The sequence below is a fragment of the Onychomys torridus genome, chromosome 2 (assembly GCF_903995425.1).
Source record: "Onychomys torridus chromosome 2, mOncTor1.1, whole genome shotgun sequence".
NCBI classification, from domain to species: Eukaryota; Metazoa; Chordata; class Mammalia; order Rodentia; family Cricetidae; genus Onychomys; species Onychomys torridus.
The window spans coordinates 36,031,243-36,056,407 of NC_050444.1; the positions used below are offsets into that span (position 1 = coordinate 36,031,243).

At 45.5% G+C, this 25,165-nt stretch overlaps 1 protein-coding gene across 1 annotated transcript in view; it reads left to right on the top strand.

Annotated features, from left to right (window-relative positions):
- Positions 1-717: 717 nt before the first annotated feature.
- Positions 718-25,165, top strand: part of Ncoa2 (nuclear receptor coactivator 2) — a 245,191-nt gene continuing 220,743 nt past the window's right edge. The window contains exon 1 of the mRNA XM_036178914.1: positions 718-849. The gene's annotated coding sequence lies outside the window, so the exon portion shown is untranslated. The remainder of the gene's footprint in view (positions 850-25,165) is intronic.

A 25,165-nucleotide genomic window follows, 5' to 3' on the forward strand; every position in this document is an offset into this window, starting at 1 on the left:
ACTAGGGACGGCCACTGGGAAGGCGTATCCTCGAAGGAACCGAGGGGACGCGGTGGCCAAGGGATGCCTCCCAGCGCAGTGGCTGGCTGCGGAGCTTGTCCGAGTTGCGCGCGAGGGGTGCAGGCTGCTGGCCACGGGGCCCGGCCTGAGCGCGCGCAGGAGGCTCCTCTCGGGGCGACCCTGGCACTAGGTTCTCCGCGACCTTCCCGTAGCATCGTCCCCGCCGTCTGCGGCGCGGCAGTCCCTCGGCCTCCACTCCCCGGCCCCCGCCCGGCCCCCTCGCTAGCTTTCTTTTTGGGCACTGCCCTTTGCCCTCGCATGGAGTCCTCTGTTGACTCTCCCTTCACTTGCAGTCACCCATAGGTCACGGTCCCTAGACCACAGCCACCCATCTCGTCCAACTCTCGGGGCTCTCAAGTCTCCCCAGCTGGGGAGATGCTGAGGACCCCGCGGCTGGGGTAGTCCCGGTGCGCCCGGGCCCAGGCTCGGGGGCGCGGGACGCAAGTTTCCGCCCCGTCTTCTGCGCGGTGACAGCGCTCGCCCGGAGGCGGCCGCGGCCGGGAGGCGGAGGGCGGGCCAGCCCGGTGGCCGAGCCCCCTCCCCTGCTCGCGAGCTCGCGCGGTCTGTGTCTCTCTCCGCAAGTGCGGAGCCGCGGAGGAGGAGGAGGAGGAGGAGGAGAAGAAGGAGGAGGAGGAGGAGGAGGGAGCTGGGGGAGGATCTCCATTGAAATAAACAACCAGGCAGCAGTTATTAACACGGGAACATGGCGGCCGCAGCCTGGGCTCCCGCGGCGGCGGCGAAGGTCAGCGCCGACGGCAGCCGGCACCTGACGGCGTGACGGCCCCACTGGTAACTGCGCCTCCCCTGGGGGCCCGCGGGCGGCGGGTGGGGGGTGCCGCGTCCCCACCCGGGCCGCTGCCCTTGGTGCGCGCAGCTCGGCGGAGCCGCGCGCCGGCCGGGCAGGCTGTTGTTGTGTGCGGGCACCGCTGCCCGGGCGTGCGGAGCCCGCGACGCGCATCCTCGAGGCGCGGCCGAGCCGGGGACTCGGCTCTTGGGGGAGGGGGGTGTGGGGAGGGCGGGAAGACGCCGAGTCCCCGGGAGAGAAAGGAGGCGCTCGGGCGCCGGGCGAGAGAGCTCGGGAGACGAGCCCCGGAGCGCGAGGCGGGCGGAGGCTGCAGCCCGAGGCGCCGGCCGAGAGGTGAGCACCAGGCCGGGAGGCAGCGGTTTGCCGCGGGCCCCGGCTCTGGGCCCCCTCGGGGCTGCGCGGCGGAGCCCCGGGAGGCGGCTCCCGGGCTGGCGGGGGGGAAAGCCCGGGCGGGCGGGCGGGCGCAGCCGCGGCCGGTGCTTTCTTCCCGGGAGGCGTGCGGCGGCTGCTGCACGGGTGGGAGCCGGGCGAGAGAAGGCAGGACCGGGGAAGTGCCGGGGGTGTGTGTGAAGGTGACGCGGCTGGCAGGGGCGGCGGCGGGGGCTCGGGCGTCTCGGGGGTGGGGGGACCGCGGGCCTGGGGCCAGCTTCGGGGCGGCAGCGCTCGGGCCGCGCAGGCCGGGCCGCGGTGGGGGCGGGGAGCCGGGGTCGGGCGGCGGCGGCGCCGCGCCGGGCTCGCCCCTGACTTAACTTTCTGGGTGCGGGCATGTGTGCCGGAGGCGCGCTGGGGCCGCGGCCGGGGGCGGGAGGCGGGCCGCGGGCCGGGAGGTTCCGGGTTGGCTCGCCAGCGCCCCCTTTTCGTCCCCCTCCTGCGGCCCCTGCAGGGACAGGCCCTCGGGGGGCCCCCCGCGGGAAGCGGGAGGGGTCCTGGCGGCAGGCGCGCCCGGGTCACGCCCTGGACCGGGGACCCTCCTCTCCGGGCCCCTGGAGGCTCCCGGGGGAGGCGGCCAGGGTCGGCGCCGCGGGCTGGAGTGCCCGCACCCCGCCCCTCGGGGGAGTCCTAGAGGCGCCGCGGCCGCGCTCGGGGGTGGCTCGGTCCCTGCTTCCATGGTCCCTCCCTTCCCCCTCCCCCAAGTGGCTTCCGGGGCCTGCGGACCGAGGGGCGGGAATCGGGGGACCCGAGCCCCTCACTGGCCGCCAGCGGCGTTGGGCCTCACGCCTCAGAGAGCCTGTCACTGGCAGGGGAAACTTTCCCAAACCCAAGCCGGAGCCCGAGCACCCTCCTCCGCCACCTCGTCCTCTAATCCCACTCCCACTCCACCTCCTCCGACTCCTTCCCCGCCCACCGACCCGAATCTTGCTGCGCCTGACTGATGGGGCAGTGAGCCAATAGACGGCGGGAACTGACCTGCCGGGTATCGGTAGGCCAATGGTGGGAGCCAGAGGCAGGAAGGGGGCGGGGTCTCTTCCGACCAGTGAGGGTTGAGTCGCACGCGGGGCGGGGGAGTCATGGAGACGCCGCGAGCCCTCCACTCTGGCGCGTCCCTTGGTCGCCCGCACCTCAGCTTGTGGAATAGTGTCACTCACGGAATCTGTGACCTGGGGAGACCTGCAGAGGTGCGCGAAGATACTGCTTTTCTCTGGTGCCGCGAGAGGCGTTGTTTGAGACGTGACAAAGTCTAAAAGCCACTTCAGGATGTGGCAGTAACTGCGAGGCCCGGTTTTAAAATGGCATGTGTTGGTAGTGACCGTGTTCTGGACCTCAGCGCCAGGTGTGCGTGCTAGGGATCTTTGAAGGTCTGCGTTAGTTTCACTAGGCTTCTGCCCAGCGTCGGGACGACGAAATTGAAAGGGCACCCTGAGTGTGAGGGGGTAGCCTGTGTCAGGTGATTATTAGAAATGCTAATGCATCCTTGTTTGGAAAGGCTTCACTGGGATTCTGTTTAATCCGACCACCAATTCCCAACGTGTACTCTTAAGTTTTGTGTTTTGTCTGGGTGTGACATTTTACAAAGTTTCGGTTTATGCTGTTCGAATTTTTTTTCTCTTCTTCTTGGGTAAACAAAATTAAGTTATCTACCAAAGCATCACTGAGACACTAAGCATGGGTATTTAAAGCACAAAACTGGCAAAAGAATACTTGTCTGCCGAAAAATTAAAAAAAAAAAAAAAAAAAAGGATGGAGCGCGCCGGTTGGGGGTAGCTTTCCAGGTTACTCCCATACAAAAGATTCTTAACCATTTTTACTTTCCTTAAACAGATGAATTTCATAGTGTGTGGTTACTTCTGATGTGTAAGAGGTCAAGAGCTGATTGTTTTAACTGTTTGGGTCCAATGAAGTGACTTTCTTGACTCCTTCCTGCCTTTCAGGAACGAGGGTGGGGTGGGGGATGGGGTGGGGTTCCCTGGGAGGATCCCAGGTTGCTCAGCTGGAATTGCGGTCTGTTAAAAGGACAGCAGCTGCCCGCAGTGCCCTCTCCGTGTGTGCATGCTCTCCTGTTCTTTGTTGGTGAGGTTAGTCCACCCGACAGCGACAACATTCCTTCCCCCGACTGGAATCTGTAGTATCTTTGGGAGTTCAAAGAAGGAGTGGTGGTAAACCAAGAATCCATCCAGTTTTGGAATCTGTCACCCGTGAATTTAATTTTGGGATTTAAAAAAATATCCTGTGGGCATGATACTTATGTTTCCATACTGGGTTCTCCAGCTTTTATTACTATTGGGTTACCAAGAAAGAACTTGAGAGAGACTGTACTGTAAGGAAGCAGTAGTCTGTAATATGTGACTTTCAAATTTATAGGGTAGCTTCCCAATCCAGTGTAATTTTGAGCATTCTTGTAGAAATAAATTGCATTTTGCTGTAGCTTTTGAAGTGTTATTTTGGTGATAAATGTGCCAAGCCAAAGATAAAACAGGCATTTATTTGGACTGACCGAAGTAGGGAGTATTGTAAATTAATGTTCAGAACCCAGCAGCATTCAGTCACTTGGTTACAGAGGGCCACTCCGCTGCAGGCCCTTTTCTCTTTCCTATTATTTTACTTCCTTCTCTTGAAAACGTTGGTAGATTCTTGGTGGCAGAGAGTAGCAAGTCCCCTAATGCCTGGCTAGAGGAAAACCTCTCAAGCATATGGAGACGTCTAGAAAAAGATGTGCATTGTCAGCGGTGATTCCATTGTGTGCTCTCATGCTGGAGCTGAGCCCTCTTCCTCCTGGGAATTTCTCTCTTAAAAGAGAGGATTTCTTTGACTTTTAGATGTCAGGGTACAGAGGCCCAGGCTTCAAGGCAGCTCAGCAGTCATTGATGTGAGTTTAATGCTTTTGGGGGACTCAATAATTTTTTAAAAAATTTAACCCTTCATTGGTTAAATATAATTTAGATGACTTTCGGTGTGAGAGACCTTTTACTGGAAATATAAAAGATAGTCAGAGGGGGTCTTGGGATTGCGTAAAGGATTAATGCATCTCCCCCCACCCCACCCCATAGTTGTATCTTACCTAAATTTGAGTCTGGAACCCAGGATCTCTGTTCAGGGTTCCATTTTACATGTTGAAGTTAAGGACGCAGCCTTGTTAGCAGTTGCTGTGTGACCCACACTTCTGACAGCTTAGGCCTCTAAAGAATTGTTTTTGTCCTGTTGGATACAAAAGATATTCTTCAAAGCAGCCCTTATACCGGAAAGAAAAAGAAGAGAGAGTGGCCTTTTAAAGCATGTTTTAAATATAAGGTTAGTTTTCTGAAATGCACAGGTGTCTTTGATACCGTCACCACTGTTGTGTGGCCTTGACAAAACCAGTTTACGATGTTGGCCTTTTACTGTTTTCTAGTTACTAGTTCTGTTTGGTATTGTGTTATTATATGTTTCACTGATTTTTTAAAAAATTTATTTATTTTTATTTTATGTGTATGAGTGTTTTGCCTGCATGTATGTCTGTGTACCACACGTGTGCCTGGTGCCCACAGAGGCCAGAATCCCTTGAAACTGGAGTTAAGAGATGTTTGTGAGTTGCATGTGGATGCTGAGGACAATTCCTGGTCCTCTGGAAGAGCAGCCAGTGCTCTTAACTGCTGAGCCACCTCTCCAGACCTGCTATATTGATTTATTATCATTAGAATTAGAATTATAATAATTGTTATTATTTGTTTTTTAAGGCAGGGTTTCTCTGGGTAGTCCTGGCTGACCTGGAACTTGCTCTGTAGACCAGGTTGGCCTTGAACTCATAGAGATGCAACTGCCTCTGCCTTCAGAGTGCTGGGATTAAAGGCGTGCATCACCAAAACCACCACCACCACCACCACCACCACCACCACCTGGCCGCTATATTGATTAAATGAAGAAATAGAGGGAGTAAGGAACTGCTATTACCTTGACATTGGCCGTCATGAACTCAGAGCAAATCGGGGACTTTCCCCCAGTGAAAGGATGCCTGTTTACACAGCAATAACAAAAGCCACGGAAGGGAAAAGAACACATTTAGTTTTTCACCCTCTCCTGTCACAAACTCCTTTTCTCTCTTGTGTCCCTTCGAAATGGAAAGAGGCTCTTAGTGTTTATGCGCTTATTTCTTTTTTTGTTTTCTACCTCTTGCAGGGCTTAGGATTTGCAAAGGAGAGGAGGGACGCCATTGCCACACCACTCTAAAGCCTCTTAAAGAGTGCCATCTGGAAAAGCTGCAGAGCACAGTTCAGTGTCACAGACTCGTACTTTAGACAGCATGAGGAAGACATGCACCTCATGGGTCCTGGAGGCCACTTCCAGGACAGAGGTGACAGTGGGACTTCTGTGGCCGTTTTAGAAGTCGATATACTTTTCCTAGTTGTTGTAAAAATGATAATAAAAAGGAGTGGGCATCTTAAAGGTGAACAAACGAATGTCACTAGAAGTAAGACTGGTTAGCTGGTCCACAGGTGGAGCACAGGGATTTTGGCTCCTAGAGCGAAGGTTCTTTGTTTACCAATTAATGTCGATCATTCACCACATTTCTGGCTTCAGTGGCTATGGCAATATAATAGGGTTTCTTTTAGGACAGTGTTCATTTGGTTCCCTGCTTGTAAATTTCTAGCAAACGTAAATGAGCATAGGACCTACGGTAATGCTTCACTTAATTGCTTTGGAGGCTTTTGGACATAGTGTCAGTAATCAGGAGGAGGCCACAAATAGGTGTTGCTAACAACTACTTAAGTGTACTACAAACCTTTCATCTGGGTGGCAATTGACAGAAAGAAGGAAAATTGAAGTTAGCTGTTAATTCTGGTGGAATTTATGCCCCAAGCCAGCAAATTCTAATCTGTTCCGTCCCTGTTCAGCAGAACCTTACTGTGGGTTTTGTGTGTAGTCTCTTCTCCGCATTCCTTCCTGCTTTGGCCATCAGTTCGTTCATTTATTCACATAGCCATTTGATGGAGACCTCCTTGTTCTGACCTTGACAGTGTATTTGGTAGTAAAAGCTGTGAGTTACAGAGTCAGTGCCTGCAGAGGCACCAGAAACTGGGCGATGGTCTCCTTCCTCCTCCTTTCTTTCCCTTACATCTTCGAGGTAGAGAAGGAAACATCTGCCTTAATTTCAACTTGCATATCAGTCTTTTCTTTTGTATGTATATGTAGTTTCAAGTATATACTATCTAGCAAATTCTGCTTTGATTTGGGATTGTGTTATCTTTTTTTTGATAAAAATTTTATGTTTTATGTTTAGAATAAAAAAGTTGTGGGGCTTGGATGATCCCTCAGCCAGTAATGTGTTTACACTGCAAGCTTGAAGACCTGAGTTTGGATTTCTAGTACCCTTGTGAAGTCTGGCGTTGTTACATCTGTTAATCTTTGTGCTTGGGAGATCCCTGGAGCTCACTAACCAGCCAGTCTAGTCAACAGTGGGCTTTGGGGTCAGGGAGAAACCCTGTCTTTAAAAAAAAAAAAAAAAAAAATGAGATTTGAGAACAAAGTGGAAGACACCCAGTGTTGAGCTCTGGCCTTCACATGCACACATAAATACATATGATCACATACTATACCCCCAAGTTGTTTAAATATTCCCTTGATGGGACCACAGTGCCTATAGTTAGAGCATAGCAGGGGTAGTGCCATTCACCTCCTAGGCTTTCTGATGAGTGTTTCATTCTTTTGATTCTGGCCACAAGCACATAAATAGAAGTTGTTATCCTCGTGTTCCAGGAGGCTGGAGTTCAAGAGGGATTAATCTGTTAAGGGGGAGTCTGAGCATGGCTTCCCAGTAGGAATCTGGGATACAGCAAATGTCCGTAGGCCTCTCTTCTAGTTGTAAGTCTATGAAGAAATGGATATGCATAGTGGAAGTTCTGCAGATGCTGCCAGCAGGTATCTCTGTGACCTTGGACAGAGAGGTCATGACCTGTAAGCCTCAACTAGTCTCGAAATTTTAAGACCCTCTAGTCTTTTAAATGTCAGAAGTAGGAAAAGCAGTGAAGTGAAGTGATGGGAGTTCACTAAACATTTGCTGAAATGGCTCTGGAGTGAGGTGCCTGTGTTGGCGCATTTACTTTCTAACTTAGGGGCTGGGAAGCAGTTGTTCACTTTGTAGCATCCCTCTCTTGCTGCTCAGGAAGGAAATGGATACACAGCTGTCCAGTAACTTCCAGTGTCACACAGTCAAGCTATTGAAGTGCACTGGAACCCAGGTAGCTCTGCTTCTGGCCTGCTTAGTTGGGGCTTCCTATTGGCTGCAAGGCTCACACTCAGAGCTTTGTTAAGACAACAGCAATCCACCTATTTTGTAAAAGCATATTCTTGTCTGTTCTCTCAATGGAAAATTGTAGGGGATAGGTAGAAAATGGATTGAGGGAACACTTGCAGGGATATAGGTTTAGAAAAGATAAGGAGTTGACCTAGATATTTGCTTTCTTATTTCTTCCAAATAGTGTTGTAGCATAACTGTGTGATGCCTTTTGGTGAGTGTTGTGTTCTCCATGTAGCACCGATGACTGTGTTGAGATGCCATAGACCCAAAAGAAGGCTGCTAATACATTCAGTCATCTGACTTCTGCTGTGCTATTTGTGGAATTCTTCTGTCTGCTCAATTGTTTGCAGGGAGCAGGCGCGCTCTCAGGAAACTCCTGTGCTCTGCCAGGATCTGCATGCACTGCTTGTAATGTTCCAGCTGCCAGGACCCAGGGCCTGTTGTCAGAGGGCAATACAATGCATGGGGTTTTCTGGTAGTCGCTTATGGCTTAACTTGGAGAGTGTGAGTTCTAGAACTTGCTGCTGCTAACTGCCCTCTGCCCATTCCAGGCCACAGCTGAATGAGGGTGGGTTCTTCCAGCAGGCTCCATCTTGCTTATGTAATCTGTTCATGGGACATCATGAACGAACTTCCTCTGCCTTTGTGTTACAGTTGCTTTTTTAAGAACATATAATATTTATCCTAAAATTTCTAATTCCCTATATGCTTAAAGATAAAAAAAACTGAGTTATTTTGAAAATGTAAGTTAGAATATTGAATTGTGCTGGGCGTGGTGGTGCATGCCTTTAATTCCAACATTATGGATGTAAAGGCAGGGGATCTCTGATTTTTGAGACCAGCCTAGTCTATGTAGTGAGTTCCAGGATATCCTGGGTTATATAGAGAGATGCTGTATCAAAACCCAAACAACAACAAGAAATATGTATGTATATGTGTATGTATTGAATTGTGGTCCGAGGATGTTGCTCCATGCTGGACTGCTTGCTGAGCATTCTGGGTTCAAGCTCAGAAACACCACCCCCCAGTGTAATTGTGTCTTTTCAGGGATCTTCATCATTACTTACTCATTTTTAGGCCATCTTTAGAGTCTGTCCAAATGGAGAATTTAGATAGTTATATGAGTAATATTTTTTAAAAGTACTTTTACTTTGTGTGTATGAGTGTTTGCCTGCATATTTGTCCATGCACTTTGTACATGTCTGGTGCCCACAGAAGCCAGAAGAACGCATTGGATCCCCTAGGGCTGGAGCTATAGATGGTTATGAACCACTATGTAGGTGCTGGGAATGGAACCCAAGGAATTCTGAAAGAGCAGCCAGTGTTTCTAACCACTGAACCATCTTTTTGGCCTAAGGAACAAATTTTTAATGTATTAAGAAATGTTTTTGTGGTATTATTCTCTACTGTTATATATTTTACTCGTATATTTTTATGGTGTTGTGCATCAAACCTAGGCCTCCAGTGTGCTAAGCCCTAGATCCATATATATACAAGTATAATCCTAACATGTATATAAATAGTTAGAATTCTTCATAACTGTAACATTCATTTAACACACAATCACTTTTGAGTAGTTATTGTTGGGATGTGAGAAGGAAATTGTTCCACATGTACTCATTAGGTTCCTGAGGAAGGAATGGAGAAGTTTACTGAAATTCAGAATGAGAATTTCTGCAGATTTAACAGATCTAAGGTTGCTGTCTTGGCCTGGGTATTAATGGAGGCACAGGGGGACTTGCCTGCTCTAGAGGATTCTTCTGCCTGTCCCTGCTGCCTGTGTTGCAGGGGGCTGTGTGTGGAGGAGAAGGCAGTGGAAGTGAATGGCTGGGAACAGCCTGCTTCCACTGTGTCCACCAGGGGTGGGCTCTGCGCACACTCTCCCTTTTGTCTTTTCCCCAAGTCAAATCGGAGACATGGAGATGGAAGATGGGCAGAGGTAAAGAAAATGAATGCAGAGTCATGGGGGAAGTCTGTGACTGTCCTGAAGAATTTCATGTGAGTGACATGGCAGGTAGTGTCCCTTTTTAGTAGGTAGGTCTAACCTGTTTACAGCACTTAGTGAGGCAGCTAGCTCTCCGCTAAGAATATGATGTTTAAAATCTTTTAGCCCAGCCACAGCAGTTATTAACTGATTGGTTAGAAATTAGTTGTTTGTTGGCCAGCATTGTGCCAGCAGTAGGGGCGCTGAGTGTGTTATTTAGTTGGATTGTTGTATTCCATACCTTTATGTATTTTTCTGCTTTAAGGATATTATTGCAAACTCCACAATGTTAGGTGACCCAAGTGGTTCACATGTTATGACTGAAAATATTGAAGTGAATTAAGAGTGGTCAAAACTGTAACCAAATGTTTAAGAATGCTTGCTTCAATTTTTTTTTCCCCAGTATAATGGTGCATGCCTTTAATCAATGCATTCAGAAGGCACAACCAGTTTGATCTCTGTGAGTTCAAGGCCAGCCTGGCTTACATAGTATGTTTTCAGGCTAGCCAAGGCTACAAAAATGAGACCCCGTCTAAAATAAATACATAGATAAATGGAAAAGAATTCAGAGAAAGAAAAATAATGCTTGCTTGTGAGGGCTGACAGTGTAGCTCAGCTGGTGGTGTTTGCCTAGCATGCACAGGGCCCTATTTTCCGTGCCCTGCAACCAGTAAACCAAGTGTTGTGGCATACACCTGTGAGTCTGTGTGTGTTTGTGGGGATGGTCAAATGTTCAGGGTTATCCTCAGCTACACAGTGAGCTTAAGGTGAGTCAGGGATATGTGACTGTCCCCTCCACTCCTTCCTTTCCCAGAGGAAAAGAACTGCTTTCCGTGTTTTATGCAGTGTGTGTTCTTGCTGTCTTCTGTTGTGTTAGTGTCTTGATTCCATTCAAGGGTGATGGGAAAATCCCCTGGAAATGTCGTTTTTTTGTAGGCACCACCATCAGAGTCTTTGCAAAGTAAACAGGTGGTATAAAGCCTAGAAGAAGGTAGGGAAGCAAGTGGAAGTCCCGTGGAAAGCATGGTGCTGTATCGTGTACCTTTATCTTAAGCAAGTGGCACATGTAATTATGAATGGAAGACTGAGATATTAGATGTAATGCAAGAAAATTAATCACTGTGGACTGAAAATATGTATCGACGGTTAAGCCCTCCCTCAGAAAGCCAACATTGTGCTTGGCCATTGAAGTAGATTGCCGGCAAAACTGGAGCTGGAGGTCTCCAGCACTTTGGCAGGGGCTCCTGGGCCTGGGCACACCTGGGCTGGCCGGACCCTGCTCCATTCAGACCACGACCCCACCACTGAGAGAGGCTTCCTGCTGTGTGTGAGGGAGCTACCAGGGATGTAGTGGGGAGGGGAGAGGGAGGAGGGCCGACCCTTGCTCCATGGGAGATTGGGGCAGTCCCCTGATGGTCACTTGCCTGAATGTCACTTGTTAGCCCCCTCACAGCCTAGCAGCTATCTGCATCTGCCTCTCCCTCCAGGCCACCGACCTGGGCTACTCTCCTCATTCTAATGTGCTAGCACGCGAAACACCAGTGTAAGGGAACATGAAATAACCAAGGCAGAGTAAAGCAAGAACAGTGTGTCCATCTCCTTGCATCTTAAGAGATTTTAAAGGATGCATTAGTACTTTACTAAGTTAGGAAAAGTACTGGTGACTGGTGGGGTTGCTAGTCAAAGGGAAGAACGAACTGCAAATACATGACTGATGATAGAACACAGAGGAGCAGATCAAGACAATTTTCAATGTATAGTCCTTGAAAGACCATGAACTAAAATTCTTTGATTCATCTGGTAAGACAGTTTATCCATTGTGTCCTGTAAATATACCTAAAGTGAGCATGTCTGAATGATTGAAGAACTTATACTTTCTTTCTCATTGGTTTAGAACACGTGTGTGTGCATGAACACATATGCCATGTGTACACATACATGCTATACACATACTCCGTACATATACCCATATGCTATATATATATGCATACACTATATGTATATGCATGCTACATGTATGCATATGGGCTTAGTTAGGGTTTCTATTGCTTTGAAGAGGCACCATGACCATGGCAACCCTTATAAAAGAAAACATTTAATTGAGGTGGTGGCTTACAGTTTCAGACATTTAGTCCATTATCATCATGGCGCGGAGCATGGCAGCACTCAGGCAAACGTGGTGCTGGAGAAGGAGCTGCTACATGTTGATCTGCAGGCAACAGGAAGACTCTCCCTGGGCATGGCTTGAGCATATATGAGGCCTCAAAGCCTGCCTCCACAGTGACACACCTCCAACAAGGCCCCACCTCCTAATAATGCCACTTCCTTTGGGGGTCTTTTTTTTTTTTTTTTTAAAACTACTGTACGTGTGTGTGTGTGTGTGTGTGTGTGTGTGTGTGTGTGTGCGCGCTTTAGACAGTATGTAGAGCAGCTGAGCAGCATAAAGACATTTTTGACTAACACTTAAATCCCCTTCTCTGCTGCAAGTCATTAATAGATTGATCTTCCCACGATATTTCTTTCCTAATAATGTCATTCCCCACTCATTATAGAATGATACCTGCAAAAACTTGCCTTTGAGTTTTTCTGTTTCTGCTGTGTGCAGTAACCTTTGTTCTAGGAGTGTGTTCTTCCTGTGAGCACATGCTGTGGTGTAACCTTGTGTTCTCTTGAACTGCCTAGAGAAAGTAGATGAGCTATTCTAAAATTCAGGAAGCATGCCTTTGACATAAAGATTATTTTAGGAATTCCTATTGCTAATCTTAACACTGAAATAATGAACCTGAACAAAAGGAGGAGTCCAAAAATATTCCAAAGTCATTACTAAGTTGCTTAATGAACCAGTTATAGATTAAAATTGTCCTACAGGAGCGGAAGCAAATCCACTGTGTTCGCCTCAGAAACAATTAAAACATTTTTGCTTTGTCACTTTGATAAAGTCTGACTTTTTTTTTTAATGCCAGGATTTATTGGATTTTCCTTTGCAGAGTACTTGACACTCCAGAGAAAAGAGGGATTAATAATCTCTGTTTATAGTGGAGAGGAGAAAAGGTGTAGGGAATTGGAGGTACACAAGATAGCATTCCCCGGGGTGGCACCCCTTCCGCTGAAGAAGTAATAACTAGAGTGGAAGTGTCACACACACACACACACACACACACACACACACACACACACACACACGCACGAGCGAAGGTTCTGCAGCAGGCCAGAGGCATTGGCTCCCCTGGAATCCGCAGTGAAGGAAGCTATAAGCCGCCTCACTTTGGTTCTCTGGAAGAATAGTATGTGACCCTTGAGCCATCTCTCCATCTCCAGCCCCCAGTTTTAGTTTGGTTTTTGGTTGTTGTTGTTTGTTTGTTTTGAGACATGATCTCACTGTGTAGTCCTGACTAGCATGGAACTCTATGTAGACTAGGCTGGCCTCATAATCACAGAAATCCTCCTGTCTCTTCCTCCCAAGTGTTCGGATTAAAGACGTGTACCACCACTCGTGGCTTTAGTTCTAACCAGGATTCCTCATTTGAATTTGCAGAGTAAGTCAGAAGGCTCTCTGTCTGTCATCTGTTAATTTTGGGTCATCAGCCACTGGCACATGTTAGATACAGCAGTCCAGCCCCATGGAGGAGACTTTAGGCACTTGGTGACACAGTGTCACATGTCTGTCTTGTTCTTAGCTCCATAAAGTATCTCAAGAACAACTTTTAAAATAAGTTGCTCTAAAGCTTTGTTTTCCTGAAAGGAAAAGTTTCAAACTACAAAGTAATAGAGCATGAGCTGTCCTAACGATCTTTTCATTGTGAAAAATTACATTCAGTAAGATGGGAAGGGTAGTGAAGCAAGTGCCTGTGTGAATTTTCACATTCGTATGTCACACAGAGGTTTACTGTCCCCTCCCACTGCCTCTCAGTGAAGATGGCATCTTTCACCCATAAAGAAAGCCTGCAAAACACCCAAGGTGCTGTTCTCAACCATCAGAATGGACACATGATCTCCTCCCTGTCAGTTCCCCTAGTCATCTTCAAATACCCCACCCATTAAGCTTTGGGTTTCAAAGCTGAACCTAATCCAGTTCAGAATCTAACCCAGTGTACTCACTGTATTTCCTTTCCTGGCTTTTATTCCTTTGAATGTCCTCTAGCATCCATAGTTTGTTTCTAAGAGTCCAAGTCAGTTGTCCCAAGTGGGTGGGCTTGTTCTGTCAGTTTTGGGATGTCTTCTCTTGCATGCTGATTGAAGTTCACCCAGAAGAGTTAGGAAGTTGTTAGATGAGTGAGTGAGGTTGATCATGGCCCAAGAAGCACCTTTGAGACTTTACTGCTCCATGGAGTGACCCTTTGGGACATTTCTGAGTCCTGCAGCCTGTTTAGGTTGGGCCTACACAAACCATACTGTGATCATAGGGAAAGACAAATAGAAAGGTCACAGCTGATTTGCTGGATGGACATTTGCCATCCACTAAATGGGAGGTATATTTTAACCTCCAGGAAGAAGGAGACTTTTTGTTTCAGGCCCAGACTGAAGAGTGAGAGTGAGACATTAATTTTATAGTCACCTGGACAAATGGGAAGCCTTTGTTTCAATACTTAATGCATGTTTCTTGCTCTTTGTTGAGGAATGGTAACTTGTGTTTCTTGCATACTTGACTAAACTCATTTTGAACATTTCTGTTTCTCTTTTTCATTTGTTTTCTCTGACTTTTCGAATCCTAAAATTCTTCCTAGTGTTTTTAGTTTCTCCTTAACCTGTCTTTTTTCTCTTTGCTACTTCAGAACAGTTCAGAATGTATGGTGGAACCCTCTTCCCCCACAACTCATTGTGGGTATGGGAGCTTCATTCTCACATTGACAAAAGGACTGGAAAGGTGAGGGTCATTCACAGGGATGTAATACAACAACCAGAGATATCTGTTTGCCCCCACCCATCTAATCTGGTGTAGAAATAGTAGTTATCAGTAGGTATCATTGTTTACTTTTAGTCAGTGTATGTAATGCTTAAGCAATAACACAAATCTGTATGAATAACTGCTTATATCACAGAAATCCCAGCTTATAGCAGCTATAGTTTGTGTGTCAATAACCACAAGCAAATTACACTTGATTGCTAATGCAATTTTGCCTGATTTCATATACAAACAATGAACTCGTCCTATTTCTAATGACATGGGAAACAGTCTGTTTTTAATGTAAATCTACAAACTTCAGTGTGAGTCAGAAAGACATTAGCACTTAAGAAAGAGAGAGATAGCCTAAGGATATCAAGAACCCCAGAGAAAAGCTTAGTTTGAATAATACCAGAAAAAAACCCTAAATGCCCAAACCAAGATTCTATCTTCTGATTCAGTGTTGTATTGTTGGAGGTTGGGCATTCCTTGACTAATTTGAGTCAGGCCTGTACCATTTTCAAGGACACTCCCACTCCAGATAAGAAATACTACCCAGGAATAAGGGGAGTCTTTTTTTTTTTTTTTTTTTTTTATTATACTAGAAGTACTCTTTAAATTGGTAAAGAATGTACTTAGGAGACCAGAGGAATCAAGAAAGGAAAGAAGTATGAGATTGATGACCAGACTCCATACTTAACAGAGCAAGGTAATTTTATTAAGACAGTAGTCTCAAATGACAAGTAACAAAGATATTTACTTTTTAATTTATTTTGTAGGAATTTCTAGAAGTGTCTTATTGGCATATTACAGGATAATCTTGTTCTTGTCATTTTGTATTATGATATATATATATATTTATTTAAATATACATATACATATAAATATACATATATATTTAAATATATTCCCCCCTCCCGCCGCCATAATACCAGGGGTTAAACCTGGGTCTTGGACATGCTAGGCAAGCACTCTACTGACTGCTTTCAAGGTAGAGTGTGAGCCCTTTGAAAATGGACTTTTGTGTATGTGTGTTTTAAATAACAATTACCCTTTTCTAATTTTCTACATCTTATCTGCTGTGGATTTGGATTCCAGATAACAAGGTTAGTTTTGTTTATTCAGCAAAAATTTAATGAGTGCCTTTTATGTGCCAGGCACAGTAATACAGAGCAAAAAGAAAAGAAATTGGCCGTGTCATGGAAGCTTTTACAGTTTAGGGAAGGGAAGAGATTTAATGACTGTGCAAATGCATTAGAATAGAGAATAGCATCCGAGGACTTCCAGATACTTGTAACCAACAGTATGGTTTGTTAGGTGGAGGGACTGGAAGGACCATGCCTTAGTTTTGAATTGAGCTGCAGACACCCCCTGCAGGAAGACTTCCTAGGTGGCATCAGCATATAGAAAGAGGCATTCTGAAGAGTGGCATTGCATAAGATGTAGATGGGAACGTGACTGTGTGTCCCAGGCTCTCATTTAATGAGCACTTTTAGTAAGAGCAACACAGAACCCGAGGCTTTCCCATACAAGCGCTGTTTTGTGTTTATCTTGCTGTGGCTGCCACTTGAAACTTGGTGTCGTCGGTGGGAGTAAGAATTAGAAAGGTAAGATGGACTTGACTTCCTGGTTCCATGACAGCTGGATCTCAGCTAGGAAGCTTCAGAGCCAGGCGTGGTGCAGGTCCTTGGTAAAATCTAATCTGGGGTTACAGACTAGAATCCCAGAGCACATCTTCCCCATATCCTTGGCAGCTGGGATTAAAAAACATTTGTCTTCAGGAAGCTGTATTTCTCTTTGTAACAGCCTCAGAAGTTGGGTAGAGTCACTTACTCCTGTGCCGTGAGCCCCCTGAGATGGAGGGTCAGTGGAGGCAGCCTAGATGAACAGGGGAGACCGGAAGCTGTGGTCATCTCGGGAGTGGTATCTAGACAGGCTCATTGTGGACAGTTGAAGTATTACTACACAGAGTATTGTTTGAGATACAGGTGGTCAGTAGGAGACTAAGCAGACATTTTTTTAGTTCACAAAGGCCAGTCTTGATGCTATTATATCCGTGGAGTTAATATTTTGCTTCTAGTCAGATAGTGGTGGCACACACCCTTATTCTCAGCTTGCTGGAGGCAGAGGCAGGCAGATTTCCGAGTTCGAGGCCAGCCTGGTCTACAGAGTGAATTCCAGGACAGCCAGGGCTACACAGAGAAACCCTGTCTCAAAAATACAAGCAAAAAACCAAATCCAAACCAAAACAAAAAGAATATTTTGCTTCTGGCTAGACTTGTCCCTTTGGGCAAGTGTTTTAATGTTTCTGAGTCCCAGTTTCCTTGGTCCTTTTGAGACAGGGTTTGCTAAGCTTTGGATGGCCTGGTACTCATTTTCCTGGGTTGGCCTCCAGCTCCTGGACATGCTCCTGCCTTCGTTTCTCCCTTTGAAGATTAAAGGAATATATAACCCCACCTGCTTCCAAATCCTTTTTTGTTGAATGGCGCTAATAGTTGTTAAGATTAATTTTACTATTAATTAATTGTAATGAATTAGAAATCTGGTTTTAAAATAAATCTATTCCAGATTCCTAGTTTATCACAAAGGAGAATTAAAACAGTCTTTCTAAAACTTACTTTTTAAATTCTCTAACAAATCAAGTCAAATATGTTTTGTTTTACAGTTTAGGGATGTAGCATGCACAACTCTGCCTTGTTTCTTGAGGTAAGGTCTTGTCCTGGAACTCAGGAACCCACATTAGTGCTGGGATTAAAGGTCTATAGCACTGTTCCATTGTGTGGAACTCTTGATTGACTCTAACCGGAACTCTGTCCAGAGCAGTAGCCCTGCAAGGCACTCAGGTTTTGAGTAATAATTAACCAGATACCGCTGAAAGCCCAGTGGTTTTACTGGGGAGATGCTACAAGCGGGGGTGACACATTGTCTCTCTTCCAAGAACTAGCAAATGTTAGAGTGCATTAGTTATCTACTTTGCCTATCAAATTCCAAGGTCTTAGTTGTAGAGACATAGAAACAGTATGGGTGGGTCTAGACATAGACTGTTAAAGGAGATTCTTCAAGTGGTCCTCATAGGTGTGGTGGGCTGTGATCTGTGATGAGCCTTTGGGCTCAGTGCCACCAGGCCTCACATTGTAGGCAGAGCCCTTGCATAAGTATGTGAGGCCCTGGGTTTGGTTCCCAGCTCTGAGCCTGGGGGTGGATCTCAGTGACCTGGGAAGTACTGGGTAGTAGTCATTGTGAGGCTGGCCAGGGAAGACTGTACAATGCTTGAGCTCACTCTTTGTTAAGAAATCTCTCATGCAGGGTTTGATGACGCAAGCCTGTAATCCCAGTTGCTTGGGAGGGTGGCTGAGGGAGAAGGATTTCAAATTCAAGGCTAGATTACCAATTTAGTGAAACCCTGTCTCAAACTAAATAATAAGCAAGCAAGCAAACAAACAATGTAGCTCAGTGGTGTAGTATATTACTAGTAAGGTCCTAGGTTCAGTCCCTAGCGCTGTCTGGGGAAATGTAGTAGCAGAGGCATAAGAAAACTGGTATGCAGGAGTGGCTGATATCCTGTGCTCCACTACTTTCAAAAGGTATTTAAACTTCAAGGATCGAACAAAATCTTGCCATGAGGTTTTTCTTTTAGATACTCTTAGGACTTGATGTCACGAATATGCAGAGTATGAATCAAAAATATTGTGGGATGCCCTTTTGGAAGATGTTAATACCAGTTCCAGCAAAATTTGGAGTTCTTTGAATGCAGTAGTTTGTTTGCTTTTCAAGTCTATGAAAGCTGTTTGGTTGACACTGCCTGCTGTCTGGTGCTGTATTTGTACACGGGTGACCTCATGTCCTGATTTCTTTAAATGTTTCCTGCCTGTCATCAATATGGACACGTGTTGGAGTTCTGTCAGTCTTAACTAGGTCTTTGGGATTTTAACTTAAAGTAGATTGTTTTAATATCTTAAATGAGAATCTTCCAAAGGGCTATTTAGGAAGTCAGGCCTGAAGAAAAGAACTAGCTCATGGCCCAGCTTTTAGTTAGCCTTCCTTCTTTGCAGCTAATGCAGTGTCCAGGAGTGCACAGGGTCACACTGCACTCTTGTGTTGGAGCCTGTGAGAAGCCATTTGGAATGTTCTGTATCAACTGTTGAGTAAATATGCTCCCATTTTGTTAGATTAGAGGATGGCTTCTATTATCTGTTAGCACCCAGTAGGTTTAATTTCATGCTTCTCAATAGGCAGATCATTTGATGTATTGGCTGGTTATAGAATCTCTGTCCCTTTGTGTGCTGTGGTTCCATGTTGTCACTGATGCAGCTGACAGTCGTGTTTTATACAGAGATTGAGAACAGGGTGACTTAAATCAGTAAAGTGTCTGACTTTTAAGGAAAAAAAGGAGTTATTTTAACTACTTGGAAGTGGTAGAACGTTTAAATTATATTGAAGCTATCTGAAGAATAAAGTACCTAGAATTCACATTTCATTAACCTGGGAGATTGTCTGCATGTTTGACATATGTAAGTGTTGGTCTTAGCAGCAGACAGTGTTATTCTCCACAGAGAGATTACACTTAGGTTTGACAGAGAAAGATCTGATGGGAACTCAGTGTTCAAATCACTTGGCTGGTATGATTATAATTTCAAATAAAACTCCTTTTCTTTTGGGAAAATTAATGCATGAGACTAGATGTTACTTTTGACTAGTTCAATCTGTGACTTATTCTTCAATAATTTTCTCAGGAAAAAAAAAAGAAGGCAGCTCTTGCTAAGAATGGTGGGACTACTTCACCAACATCAGGGCCTTTCTTGGAGTTGGAAGAGATAGTGATGTAAATAGATGCTTCAGAATCTTGTGATCACAAAGTCCTTCAAAACTGGGCTTCATCAGACGGCTTAGTTAATTCTGATCATTAGCAGTTTTGGGGGAGGGATAAATTGACTATCTGAAATTTTCATATGTAGCAAATACAAATCTGTTTCACTGATGATGACATTGGATGCCTGAAGTTAGGTGTATTAGCCTATGTTAACCTAGTGAATGGAATGTACTTATTTACTCAGAAGTGATGCAAAAGTTCATATGTCAGATTCCTTGGTGGGGACTCTCCAGATCTGCAGGGAAAGAGAATCAAAGTTCACAGGAACCAATGCCTTCTGTGGTTGGTGAGGTACTAGAGCATTTATGAAGATCACTGAAAGAAATTTCTATGGTGATTTTGGTGTGTGCTTCTTAAAACAAACTCTGTAGGAAACAGCTCAGGAGTGCTGCTGTGCCGCAGACTGACGTCCACACGCCTCATTCCCAGCAGCACCTGTGACTGTCTTAAGTAAGGAATGACTGGTGAGGTGTTGCACACTCGCTGAGGGAAGAGCATCACCTGTCCTGCCATGCTTACTTGTTGCCCCTGAAGCTTGGGGGTTTGCTGTCACTCCTGAAGTGCACGCATGGCATGCGCACAGTGCTTGCAGGAGCCAGGCTGTGCTTAGGGTGCTGTATTGTTTTAGCCTTGTAGGTAGATGCCGCATGTGAAATTCACTGTCTTTTTTGTTTTTCATAGTTGTTTTTAGATCTTGAGCTAGGACTATGTATTAGTGAGTCAAATGAGCTCTTAGTTGGAGCTGGGGAGACTGTAGAGGGCCATCTGTGTAGTTCGTGATGTGCCATATCAACTCACATTTGAGCTTTTAGCAGGAGAAAGAAAGTTGTGAAGCATTATTAACACAGCTGATCCTACAGTGAGTCAGGGCGAGAGGAGTCTGGGTAACAGACTGCCTTTCCAGCTCATCTTATTAATCCAAAAGATGTGATAACAGTTCATTGAAAGGAATTAGTATGTTATCAAAGAAGCATTCATGCTCTGTCTTGGATAGATTAAAACCAAGCAAAACAAAACGCTGGGGAGAGGTGCATGCCCTCTTCATCCCTGGTTCCCCTTCTAGACTTTCTGAACACAGTGCTTCCTAGGGATGGGCCTACAGAAGCACATACTCAGCCTTTCCCGACACTTAGGAAGTGTGGGGACTCCTTTAATCTCTGTGGACATAAAGTGTCTTAGATACAGTCTTCTATGTGCTTTTATGATCCTTTGTTTTAGCTAGTTGAGCTGTTGTTCAAAACATGGAAATTTCATGGTTGGAAAAGTTCCTCAGAGACAGAGTACCACTGTTTCCCTATATCAGGTGGACCTCTCCAGTGCTTGGGTAACATCCAGAGAGCCTTCTGAGGAAACTCTTAGAGTCCTCACTCATCAATGGCTTTCTCCTGATTATCATGAACACCCACTTCCCAGAGCATGCTGGCCTCACAGAAGCTTTATTTGTCTCCTTTTTTCTGTATGTAGTGGGGTTTTTGTGTTGTTAATAAAACAGTAATACCTTCAGTAGAAGGGAGAGACTTTGGAGTTAGAGGATGCTTTAAGTTTGGCAATAGGCAGAATTCTTGTATGATCATACTAGTCACATGATCTAGGCATGCAATCTTGTGAAGAAAACAAGATATTTTAACCTGCAAGAAACCATGTCCTGGGCATGGTGGCACATACTTTTATTCCAAGCACTCAGAGAGGCAGAGGCCAGCCTAGTCCACATATCGAACTCCAGGACAGCCAGGACTCCATAGAGAGACTTAATCTCAAAACACCAAGGGATGTTTATGTCGGGATGCATGTTCACACTGCCCAGTCCTTGCCCAGTTGTTGACTTAAATGAGGAATTCTGAGATTATTGGGAAATTGTAAATACAATCCATTATAGTCTCAGTCTATTAGGTTTGGTCTCGATGTCATGAACTTCATGATCTCAAATTCAGTTTTGCATTATTATCTCCTCTATAAACTTGACTAACATCACAAAATGGTTTTACATTTGGTAATTATGACATTACAACTGGATGAGTGTTAGTGTCTGTCAAGTGTTAGCATCATGCTTTGTAGGATTCATTGTAGCTCCTGTTGTCAGGGTCAGAGCAAGTGCTCTACCACTGAGCTAAATCCCCAACCCTGTTCTTCATTCTTATGGAGGCAGGAGCATGCCTGTAACCAAGGACCTGGGGCTGAAGATAGGAAGATAGGGTGGGTAGTCAGGACCTGAGGTCAGTCTCATACCCGCTCCATGCCAGCTTGAGCTAGGAGACTAACTAGGAGCAAGCAAGCAAGCAATCCCAAACAAACAAACAAAACCTCAGCAACACAATTATTATGGAAAAGTCTTTTAGAAAGTAGGATAACAAAACAGACTTATAAACCTACTTATCTAGACCTTTACCACCCTCAGCTATTTTGAAGCAAATTCCAGATACCATTTCATTCTGTAAGTATTAAGGAAGAGGCCTGCTGTGGTAGTGTACACCTAAAAGGCAGGTGGATCTCCGAGTTCAAGGATAGCCTGGTCTACATAGTCCGTTCTAGGGTAGCCAAAGGGTACATATTGAGACTCTGTCTCAACAAACAGAATTTTCTACAAATGGAAACTGAAGAAATTATCTTGGTTCACAGCCCTTCACAGTGCTTTGTGCTCCGTCACAGAACATTGTTGTTAGGTGATGTGCTGTGGGGATGCTTTCCTCCTGATGGGTGGTGCCAATGGAGCCTATGGTGGAGGAGCCACAGACACTTAACTAGAGACTCACATGAAATTCTGGACCCTGGCGTCATAATCCTATCTTTTTGCTTACTGTGATGCCTGGAACACCATAATCTAAAGGATAAAATTAGCTAAAGTGGGACTCCCGTGAAGATGGGTCTTTATAGTGATTGATGTCATTTGGGACTTATGGGAAAGTGAGTCAGGGGTGGAGAGACAGCTCAGCAGATAAGAGCACTGGCTGCTCTTATGAGGACCTGAGTGCAGTTCTTATCACTCATATGGTGGGTCACAGCCTCCAACTGGGGGCAATCTGATACCTTCTTTCCTCCAAGGGCACTAGGCATGCATGTGATGTGCATATATGCATGCAGGCAGAGTAAAAATCACTCATATACACAGAATAAGTAAGTTAGTGAACAAACAACTTAAAACAATTAAAAAACAAAAAGAAGGGTTGGGGATTTAGCTCAGTGGCCCTGGGTTCGGTCCTCAGCTCCAAACAAACAAACAAACAAACAAACAAACAAAAAGAAAATGAATTAAGAATTTACTCCAGTGCTGGGAAGTGGTGGTGCATGACTGCACTCTGGAGACAGAGGCAGGCAGATCTCAGAGTTCAAGGCCAGCCTGGTCTACAGAGGGAGATTCCAGCAGGGCTACACAGGGAAACCCCTCTCAAAACCAAACCAACCAAACTATCCCCCCAAACAAACAAACAAACAAGCAGACAGACAAACCCTGCTTGACATTGTTTCTGTCTTATTTATAAAAGGCAGGCTATGCCTTAAGTAGTCATATTTGCATATTCAAACACTTAAAGAACCTACCTTTTCTTGAGTCAGAGTGAGCTTTGTAATCATTGACACATATCCTTCAGTGGGAAAATTACTGTGGAAAGAAGACAGTATTTCAGTGCATAACTAGCTGTTTGTCATCTTTGTATGCATTTTAGGTTGGTAAGCAAGCCAATAGTAACACCATTGTCAGAGACAGGTGGTAGAAATTTAGTTGCTCAAAGTTTTATGTTGGAAAAGGCAAAGTACTGTTTTCTTGGTGTCTTTCATATTCACATAATAAGCTTTTGAATGAACACAAGGGTAGACCCCGCTTTGGAGTATGCTGTGTCTAAACAGTACATGGAGATATTTTCTTTGAGACAGGGCTTTTGTGTGGGTGTTCATGCTGACTTTGAACTCACTGCAGTGGAGGCTAGCCTCGAAGTACTGATCCTGCCTCCATCTACCAGCTTCTGAGAGGACCACCGTGGAATGTTTACTTGGCCGGAGTTCCTTTTTCTCTGCTACTAGTTTCCAGTAAACTACAGTTATGGCAGAAAGTGTTGTCATTGACAACATGAGCTGATAGGCAGACACCTTTGTCAAGCAATGCTGTGTTTGTCTAGACCCATTCTTGGATAAAGAGACTGCCAAGGACCTGGGAATGTTGTGTACAACCACATGATAATTATTTTTCAGTGATCTCTAGAGGCTTGAATCTCTCTTCCCTTGTCATGTGCTAAATGCATTTAATTAATATTTCCAAGACTCTGGCTGTCTCTTGCACTTCTCCAAATATGATTAAAGTGGAAGAGGGTAGCTGTCTAGACAGGAGGTGGGCAGAAGCTCGAAGTTTTCCCAATCTTCTGGAAGCCAGGTGATTGTTCTAACTATTTCTGGGAATTTAGTCTTGCGTGGTATTATATTTTAGCTAAAATAAGAAGACTAGGGCTGGTAAGATGGCTCAGGAGTTAAACCCAGCGGAACAACTGAGTTCCATCTCCAGGACCCACATGGTGGAAGGAGAGAATGACAAATGTAAATTACCCTCTGTCCTCTGTCTGCCACATGTGTGCATTCTCCCCTCCCCCACATACACAAGAATTACCATATAGTATTTCTTTTCTAAGTGCTACTTAAAACATTAGGAGACTTATAAAAGATTTCCCACACTGTGTACTCTTATCTGTTAACTGCCCTGTAAGAGGAATGTAGCATGCTTACTAGATAAGGGTGTGTAGACTGGGAGCATGCTTCCTTCCTTGAATCCAGCTCAGCCACTGAGGAGCTCTGCAGACCAGACTAAGCTGGTCTGCTGTATTAACCAGGCTGCTGAGGACAGTCACAGCTGACAGCCACAGCCGATACCACCAGGCTGCTTCTAGCAAAGCTTACTTAAATAAGTTCGTTCATTTGATGTTGCCTTTTCAGTATGGTAAGTGTGAGAGCTGGGCCTCAGCCCCAGGAAGTTCTTTTCTTTGTTACTACTTACCAGTTGTGGATCTTGGCAATAGCATTCTACATCTAGGAGGCCCCAGCTTCTTTTTCTTTCTTTTTTAAATGTAATTTTACTTAATTAACGTTTTATTCATTTATTTTACACACTGACTACAGTTTCCCCTCCCTCCTCTCCTCCCTCCACCTCCCCCCACCTCTTTATTTTTGAGTAGTACATCATAGACTTATGGTAAGAAATCAGTGAGATTGTTTTTTGAATTGTCAGACTCCTTTGAAAAACCACAAACCATCTTCCTTAAAAATTTCCCCTCTTGCCCCAGCCCTGATTTTGCATAGTTAGGCCTTGTGGAAAGACATGTGGGTTGCCTACTTTATAGTGGTAGTGGGGAGGTGCTTGCCATCCCTCAACCTGGAGGTAAACTTCTGTCATCTTTTAGCTTTTAGAAATAATTTTACATAGCACCTAAATGCTTAGAATAACATTTTAAGATGTATTGCAGTGACAGGTCTGAGTAACGAGCTACATGTCTAGTTGTTAATACAAACCATTTGTGTGACTGTTGTATTCAAGGCCCTAGACGTGAGGTGGATACAGTCTGTTAGGCTGCGTCACTGACCCAGATCTTCCGGGAAATAGATAACCAAGGGAGTCAATCCGTTTTAGTTGATCACTTGTAGTTCCAACTTAGGGAGACGTTTTCTGCTTCTTACCGAAGACCCTGGTACCTAGGCCAGCATCAGTCTGCAGAACAAGAGGCAAACTCAGCAGTGTTAGTTGTGAGAGCGAAGCATCCTCAGACCTGTTATCTTGGCAAACAAAACCCTGCATTCCCTGCCCGTTTGATTTGAGTTTATCAGCTCCACTGGTAGCAGCTGCCTCATTTTTAGACTTTGTGCAAGAACGAACAAAATTT